Source organism: Cherax quadricarinatus, chromosome 21, assembly GCF_038502225.1.
Source record: "Cherax quadricarinatus isolate ZL_2023a chromosome 21, ASM3850222v1, whole genome shotgun sequence".
Taxonomy (NCBI): Eukaryota; Metazoa; Arthropoda; class Malacostraca; order Decapoda; family Parastacidae; genus Cherax; species Cherax quadricarinatus.
The window spans coordinates 36,229,746-36,238,373 of record NC_091312.1 but is presented as its reverse complement, the minus strand read 5'-3'; the positions used below and the strand labels follow the sequence as shown (position 1 = coordinate 36,238,373).

General features: G+C 43.4%; 1 long non-coding RNA gene across 1 annotated transcript in view; it reads left to right on the top strand.

Moving 5' to 3' along the window:
- Positions 1-1,554: 1,554 nt before the first annotated feature.
- LOC128689021 (uncharacterized) overlaps positions 1,555-8,628 on the top strand; it is a 238,706-nt gene continuing 231,632 nt past the window's right edge. The window contains exon 1 of the long non-coding RNA XR_011392288.1: positions 1,555-1,616. This is a non-coding gene — a long non-coding RNA (uncharacterized lncRNA). The remainder of the gene's footprint in view (positions 1,617-8,628) is intronic.

The following is an 8,628-nucleotide window of genomic DNA, read 5'->3' as shown; positions in this document are numbered from 1 at the left end:
CATCCAATGCCCCAACAACAGATGTTGCTAGGTGCCTGTCTCTCCTCGGTAGACAGCCATTGCAAACAGCAGCAAGTTGCCCAGGGATCTGCTGCTTGCACGAGCACCATCGACCCTCCCCAAGAGGTCCAAGAAGCCAGTGACTCCGTTAGCAGCCCGATGGAGAGCTGCCCTAGGGACATGTCGGCGTCCTGGTGGACGCCAAGTTGATTGAAGATCCCAGGCCCTCGTGTGTACGGATGTTGAAGCTTGAGGAACTGAGTACACACTGCCTGTGGCACACCTGGCAGCTGCCTCGCGGTCGAACTCCACGATGCTGTCACTGTAGTGGAAGTTCCTGTGAGCCCGGCACTCCCTGCGGCTGCAGTACCATCGCTGACGTCGTGGGTTAGGGGAGAAGTACCCTCTACAGATGGAGCCACCCAGGATAACCCAAGACAGTCAGTGCGTCATCGAGGACTGTCTAACTTATTTCCATTGTGGTCCTCAATCTTGTCCCCCAGGACGCGACCCACACCAGTCGACTAACACCCAGGTACCTATTTGCTGCTAGGTGAACAGGACAATAGGTGTAATGAAACGTGTCGAAATGTTTCCACCCGCCGGGAATCGAACCCGGGCCCTCCGTGTGTGAAGCGGGAGCTTTAGCCACCAGGCCACCGGGCCAGCCAAGTGACCCGAATCACAACTGGTCCAAAATTTACTTTTCATGCTGTGCTTGACTGGGGAGGGACGGGGGTATTATACATGTTAATAATGTTAACTAAGGGGAAGGAAAGTTGTTTCAAATGCAGGTTATGGGAGGCATTTCTGTTAATGTTTACAAACATCTTTGCTTTTATATTGTGAGACAGTCATTCCTCACACGATTATCCATCAGCACTCATTATTTACACAGCACACTAATGAGACCTACATTATTATAATTATTGTGGAATTTTTTTATGATTTTTCCTGTGACTTGTGTGTAAGAATTGATGGGAATAATAATGTTTATATGAAATTGGATAGGTGTATATCTTTAGTGCGACTTTTTTAAAAGTATTTAGCCACATGAAAACCTATATTACCTATTATTTTCTTAATCCTGTTAGAAGTTGATTAAGTGAGGTAAAATTATTATAACTTAAAGAACAGTTATATTCTAATAAGGAAAATGCACAGCAAACCTGGAAATGCCACTAAATTTATATAAATATATGTGTGAAAGATAAAACGTTAAGTGACAAGAGTAATCGAAAAAATGTCAGAGCCTAAACATTAACTGGCGAGTGTGGCAAAATTTGATCGTGGGTAATCTTAGTTGTCTGCTGATAGGACCCCTCAAGGATTATTATTATTATTATAATCAAAGGGGAGGCGCTAAACCCGGAGGATTATACAGCGCCTGGGGGGGGTGGAAGGCATTCAGGCTTAATTCGGGGAACTGGAGCACAGATCCAATTCCCTAGATCAAGAGCCCCTCGCCATCATCAAGGAACCTTCCTTGAGGGGACCCCTCAATTAAGCCTGAATGCCTTCCACATCCCCCCCCCCAGGCGCTGTATAATCCTCCGGGTTTAGCGCTTCCCCCTTGATTATAATAATGCTGATAGGAAGGCGTTAGCAATACCTTGGTTAGTAAGTCAAGTTCTTCACAATGTAATTGAACCACTATTTGGTATAATTAATGCACAAGAAATTACTTAAATCACATAGTTTTTAAAATTATTATACAGTCCACAATTTAAATACTGCCAGTGTTACTGGCTTGAAATTCTTTTACTAATTAAGATTCAAGTACTATATGTTCACATAAATTTTAAGGTTAGATATGAGTTGGGGAGCTGAAACGGTGGGCATTGAAGGAGGGACAATGTTTACCTGGAGAGTTTACCTGGAGAGAGTTTCGGGGGTCAACGCCCCCGCGGCCCGGTCTGTGACCAGGCCTCCTGGTGGATCAGCGCCTGATCAACCAGGCTGTTGCTGCTGGCTGCACGCAAACCAACGTACGAGCCACAGCCCGGCTGATCAGGAACTGACTTTAGGTGCTTGTCCAGTGCCAGCTTGAAGACTGCCAGGGGTCTGTTGGTAATCCCCCTTATGTGTGCTGGGAGGCAGTTGAACAGTCTCGGGCCCCTGACACTTATTGTATGGTCTCTTAACGTGCTAGTGACACCCCTGCTTTTCATTGGGGGGATGGTGCATCGTCTGCCAAGTCTTTTGCTTTCGTAGTGAGTGATTTTCGTGTGCAAGTTCGGTACTAGTCCCTCTAGGATTTTCCAGGTGTATATAATCATGTATCTCTCCCTCCTGCGTTCCAGGGAATACAGGTTTAGAAACCTCAAGCGCTCCCAGTAATTGAGGTGTTTTATCTCCGTTATGCGCGCCGTGAAAGTTCTCTGTACATTTTCTAGGTCGGCAATTTCACCTGCCTTGAAAGGTGCTGTTAGAGTGCAGCAATATTCCAGCCTAGATAGAACAAGTGACCTGAAGAGTGTCATCATGGGCTTGGCCTCCCTAGTTTTGAAGGTTCTCATTATCCATCCTGTCATTTTTCTAGCAGATGCGATTGATACAATGTTATGGTCCTTGAAGGTGAGATCCTCCGACATAATCACTCCCAGGTCTTTGACGTTGGTGTTTCGCTCTATTTTGTGGCCAGAATTTGTTTTGTACTCTGATGAAGATTTAATTTCCTCATGTTTACCATATCTGAGTAATTGAAATTTCTCATCGTTGAACTTCATATTGTTTTCTGCAGCCCACTGAAAGATTTGGTTGATGTCCGCCTGGAGCCTTGCAGTGTCTGCAATGGAAGACACTGTCATGCAGATTCGGGTGTCATCTGCAAAGGAAGACACGGTGCTGTGGCTGACATCCTTGTCTATGTCGGATATGAGGATGAGGAACAAGATGGGAGCTAGTACTGTGCCTTGTGGAACAGAGCTTTTCACCGTAGCTGCCTCGGACTTTACTCTGTTGACGACTACTCTCTGTGTTCTGTTAGTGAGGAAATTATAGATCCATCGACCGACTTTTCCTGTTATTCCTTTAGCGCGCATTTTGTGCGCTATTACGCCCAGGGCAACATGGGTTTAGAACAGGTCGCTCCTGTCTGTCTCAACTATTGGACCACTACGACAAGGTCCTAAATGCACTAGAAGACAAAAAGAATGCAGATGTAATATATACAGATTTTGCAAAAGCCTTCGACAAGTGTGACCATGGCGTAATAGCGCACAAAATGCGTGCTAAAGGAATAACAGGAAAAGTCGGTCGATGGATCTATAATTTCCTCACTAACAGAACACAGAGAGTAGTCGTCAACAGAGTAAAGTCCGAGGCAGCTACGGTGAAAAGCTCTGTTCCACAAGGCACAGTACTCGCTCCCATCTTGTTCCTCATCCTTATATCCGACATAGACAAGGATGTCAGCCACAGCACCGTGTCTTCCTTTGCAGATGACACCCGAATCTGCATGACAGTGTCTTCCATTGCAGACACTGCAAAGCTCCAGGCAGACATCAACCAAATCTTTCAGTGGGCTGCAGAAAACAATATGAAGTTCAACGATGAGAAATTTCAATTACTCAGATATGGTAAACATGAGGAAATTAAATCTTCATCAGAGTACAAAAATTCTGGCCACAAAATAGAGCGAAACACCAACGTCAAAGACCTGGGAGTGATCATGTCGGAGGATCTCACCTTCAAGGACCATAACATTGTATCAATCGCATCTGCTAGAAAAATGACAGGATGGATAATGAGAACCTTCAAAACTAGGGAGGCCAAGCCCATGATGACACTCTTCAGGTCACTTGTTCTATCTAGGCTGGAATATTGCTGCACACTAACAGCACCTTTCAAGGCAGGTGAAATTGCCGACCTAGAAAATGTACAGAGAACTTTCACGGCGCGCATAACGGAGATAAAACACCTCAATTATTGGGAGCGCTTGAGGTTCCTAAACCTGTATTCCCTGGAACGCAGGAGGGAGAGATACATGATTATATACACCTGGAAAATCCTAGAGGGACTAGTACCGAACTTGCACACGAAAATCACCCACTACGAAAGCAAAAGACTTGGCAGACGATGCACCATCCCCCCAATGAAAAGCAGGGGTGTCACTAGCACGTTAAGAGACCATACAATAAGTGTCAGGGGCCCGAGACTGTTCAACTGCCTCCCAGCACACATAAGGGGGATTACCAACAGACCCCTGGCAGTCTTCAAGCTGGCACTGGACAAGCACCTAAAGTCAGTTCCGGATCAGCCGGGCTGTGGCTCGTATGTTGGTTTGCGTGCAGCCAGCAGCAACAGCCTGGTTGATCAGGCTCTGATCCACCAGGAGGCCTGGTCTCAGACCGGGCCGCGGGGGCGTTGACCCCCGGAACTCTCTCCAGGTAAACTCCAGGTAAACTCCAGGTCACACTTGTCGAAGGCTTTTGCAAAGTCTGTATATATTACATCTGCATTCTTTTTGTCTTCTAGTGCATTTAGGACCTTGTCATAGTGATCCAATAGTTGAGACAGACAGGAGCGACCTGTTCTAAACCCATGTTGCCCTGGGTTGTGTTTACCTGGAGTTTACCTGGAGAGAGTTCCGGGGGTCAACGCCCCCGCGGCCCGGTCTGAGACCAGGCCTCCTGGTGGATCAGAGCCTGATCAACCAGGCTGTTGCTGCTGGCTGCACGCAAACCAACGTACGAGCCACAGCCCGGCTGATCAGGAACTGACTTTAGGTGCTTGTCCAGTGCCAGCTTGAAGACTGCCAGGGGTCTGTTGGTAATCCCCCTTATGTGTGCTGGGAGGCAGTTGAACAGTCTCGGGCCCCTGACACTTATTGTATGGTCTCTTAACGTGCTAGTGACACCCCTGCTGTTCATTGGGGGGATGGTGCATCGTCTGCCAAGTCTTTTGCTTTCGTAGCAAGTGATTTTCGTGTGCAAGTTCGGTACTAGTCCCTCTAGGATTTTCCAGGTGTATATAATCATGTATCTCTCCCTCCTGCGTTCCAGGGAATACAGGTTTAGGAACCTCAAGCGCTCCCAGTAATTGAGGTGTTTTATCTCCGTTATGCGCGCCGTGAAAGTTCTCTGTACATTTTCTAGGTCGGCAATTTCACCTGCCTTGAAAGGTGCTGTTAGTGTGCAGTAACTGATGGGTTTCTAGATGGGTGGTGATCTTGCTTCTTAGGACCCTTTCAAAGATTTTTATGATATGGGATGTTAGTGCTATTGGTCTGTAGTTCTTTGCTGTTGCTTTACTGCCCCCTTTGTGGAGTGGGGCTATGTCTGTTGTTTTTAGTAACTGAGGGACGACCCCCGTGTCCATGCTCCCTCTCCATAGGATGGAAAAGGCTCGTGATAGGGGCTTCTTGCAGTTCTTGATGAACACAGAGTTCCATGAGTCTGGCCCTGGGGCAGAGTGCATGGGCATGTCATTTATCGCCTGTTCGAAGTCATTTGGCGTCAGGATAACATCGGATAGGCTTGTGTTAATCAAATTTTGTGGCTCTCTCATAAAAAATTCATTTTGATCTTCGACTCTCAGTCTGGTTAGCGGCTTGGTAAAAACTGAGTCATATTGGGACTTGAGTAGCTCACTCATTTCCTTGCTGTCATCTGTGTAGGACCCATCTTGTTTAAGTAGGGGCCCAATACTGGACGTTGTTCTCGATTTTGATTTGGCATAGGAGAAGAAATACTTTGGGTTTCTTTCGATTTCATTTATGGCTTTTAGTTCTTCCCGCGATTCCTGACTCCTAAAGGATTCTTTTAGCTTAAGTTCGATGCTTGCTATTTCTCTGACCAGTGTCTCCCTGCGCATTTCAGATATATTGACCTCTTTTAGCCGCTCTGTTATTCTTTTCCGTCGCCTGTAAAGGGAGCGCCTGTCACTTTCTATTTTACATCTACTCCTCCTTTTTCTTAGAGGAATAAGCCTTGTGCATACATCTTGGATGTATAATTATATACACAACAGTAAATGAACAATGATAATTATTATTTATCAGTTAGACAAGTAGGAATTTGGGACACTTAGGTCGCAAAAAATGTCCCCCTTCGATACCTACCACTGTCATATCCACAAGTTGCTCTGGACCTATTAATTAAATGAATTATACATCAGGAATTCTGGTAAATATATAAATTTGTGGACTGTATATTAAAAAATGATTATATATAAACACAATTACATAACAGAAGGAAAATATATCTTAATATCACTCACCAATTTGACTGGATATTAAGGCCGGGCCACCACTTGGAAAAGGCCCGGGTCGGCAGAATGTCGGCGAATCTTTAATAATAATAATACTGGATATTAAGTTGTATCATACTCAGAAAAACCTCACTAACTAAATTTATGAAAACACTGGCCAGAATTATACACAAATCTAGAGAGCTTATCTGAGGTTCCTGGAGCTGTCTTGTCCAGTCGTCTGATATCTCAAGTTATGCAGGAATGCATGTCCAACAATTTCGCCTCCTATTTGAGAGGTGTCAGCCCAATTTCAACCTCTAGAGCACGAAAATTCCTTCCCATCACACCAACGTTGTACACAATTCAAAACCAAGATGGCGAGTCCCGTCTGCGCAGACGCAGGCTTTCCGTTTTCTATGACATAAATATTATTAAATACAGTATGGCCATCTATTTACATATAAATACTGAACTTCTGGAAAATATATACAGTATTTTCCATACTGCGGCCGGCCGGAGTTCGTTGCTAAACGACTTGAATTGCTCATTTGACGATGGTGAAGGACGTGAGTACATATAGGATCTGGCATCCACACGGCGACATATTACACAGGGTTTAATCACCCTTTTTACACTTTGCCATCCTTGTGGAATCTAGAAAGTTTCCCTAATACAATTTAAGGTATCTTGTACCCCACCATGCATTACATTTTTATGGGCATTTAGAACAATTAAATTTGTTAGATGATGAGTTTTGGGCAGTAAGATAGGGTGTTTAGCATAATCACCCAATTCAGCATTTTGTAACCTACCTCTGCACCTAATTACACTGTTCTCTAAATACAGCACCAATTTCTCTATTATGGAACCTTTCACAATTTTTCTTTCCATCATCAATTTAATCTCATTTCCATAGATTTCCTCCTGTACCCTCTTTATCCAATATTCAAGAGGATGTGAAAACTTATATGAAATATTCATCTTGTTTAGAAATTTAAACACCAATTTAGTTACATTGATTAGTTTGGGTAAAGAAGAATACCTATTTATATCAATGGCTAAGGAAGGACAAACTATTGGAGCGGTGGTCACAGTAATTTCAACAGGAGCAATATACGCCTTTTGTACAGGCCAATTAGCTTTATTTACCAACCAACTCGGTCCTTTAAACCATGATACAGCATTTACAAATTTAGCATAAGGTAAACCTCGAGACAAGAAATTAGCTGGATTCTCCTCACCTGGTATATGATTAAATGTTAACATATGCTGACCCAAACTATTATACTTCTCTTGCATCTGATTAATTTCAGCGACTCTGTTTTGTATGTACACAATTTTACTGTTTCCATTACGAATCCATTGTAAGGATACCTCATTATCAGACCAAATTACAGTGTCGCTAATATTTATCTCCTGCAACTTATTTCTTATATAATTAGCTAATTTGACACCTACATAAATGGCTGTTAATTCCAACTGAGGTAAGGTACGTGATTTAATTGGAGACACTTTAGCCTTAGACATAACAAGAGAAATAACACTATTACATTGAAGGTAAGCAACTGCTCCATATGCCAATTTTGAAGCATCACAAAAAATGTGGAGTACATTTTTCCCATTTGGATTGGCCACCTGGCGTGGGAACTCCAACATTGGAATTTTTTCATAATCACCAATTAATTCATCCCACCTGTTAATGAATTCCTCAGGTAGAATTTCATCCCAAGCACATTTAAGTTTCCATGCTTCCTGAATTAATAATTTCCCTCTTATAGTAAGGGGTGACACTAAACCTAGTGGATCAAAACATTTGGAAACTTCAGCAAGCAAAACTCTCTTAGTTAATTTATTGGGCATACTGTAATTATTAGGTTTTAACATTAACAAATCTCTCTCAGTATCCCAAGTTAATCCCAATACATTACTACATTTTGGCACTTCATCTCCAGGGTAATCTTTACTTATTTTGTCCTTTAATTTGGACGAATTACTATTCCATTCCCTCAGAGGCATATTTGCACTTTGCATTATTTTATTAGCCTCTCCATAAGTCATTAACAGTTCCTCTTCAGTTGACGTCACACCCAGGAAATTGTCCACATAAAATTGTTTGCTCATTACTTTACTCAATGGACTTTCCATACATTTAAGGTGTGCATTTATCGTCGCTTGAAGTAGGAACGGACTGGATGTAGCACCAAATAATACGCTCCTAAAGCGAAAGGTTTTCAGAGGGCTAAGTGGGTCACTAGGATTCTCAGGCCATAAGAAGCGGGTACAATCCCGGTCAGCCTCTTGTAAACCCACTCTTAGGAAAGCTTTACTTATGTCAGCCGTAAAGGCATAAGGCTTCACTCTGAAATTTAATAAGATATCTCCTAATTTTTCCGTCAACGACAGACCTGTCATCAAACAGTCATTTAAACTAGG